This window comes from Penaeus monodon, chromosome 15 (assembly GCF_015228065.2).
Source record: "Penaeus monodon isolate SGIC_2016 chromosome 15, NSTDA_Pmon_1, whole genome shotgun sequence".
NCBI lineage: Eukaryota > Metazoa > Arthropoda > Malacostraca > Decapoda > Penaeidae > Penaeus > Penaeus monodon.
In genome coordinates, this window is record NC_051400.1 from 733202 (window position 1) to 733650 (window position 449).

A 449-nucleotide genomic window follows, 5' to 3' on the forward strand; every position below is an offset into this window, starting at 1 on the left:
GAGCAAGGCAATGTCTTGTGTCATGCAAACTACTGCAACTGTAAAATCATTTTTGGTAATATCTTTGTAAGATAAATCATAGGATACTTATGCACAGGAGGCATTCAGATTCACACTTGGTTGTTAAGTACAACAGAAAAAAAAAGCACCAAAAGAAACCACAATCAAAAATGAGAACATGATGTGAAAATGATATTGACTTTGCTGTAAAGGGCTTGAGGCCATGTTTGTAAACAGCATTTTTGAGCACTGCAACTTCTAGCCTTCAGTCTAACAAATGGAGAATTTATGACATCTTGCAGTAATCACAAAACATCATATGTACAAAACTGAATACCTCTCAAGTGTTACAATCAAGGCACTTGACTTTGATATCTACACCATTACTACAATATTTGTATCTTCTACATACTCCATGTTAGAAATATTAATAATGATCAATATAGCAT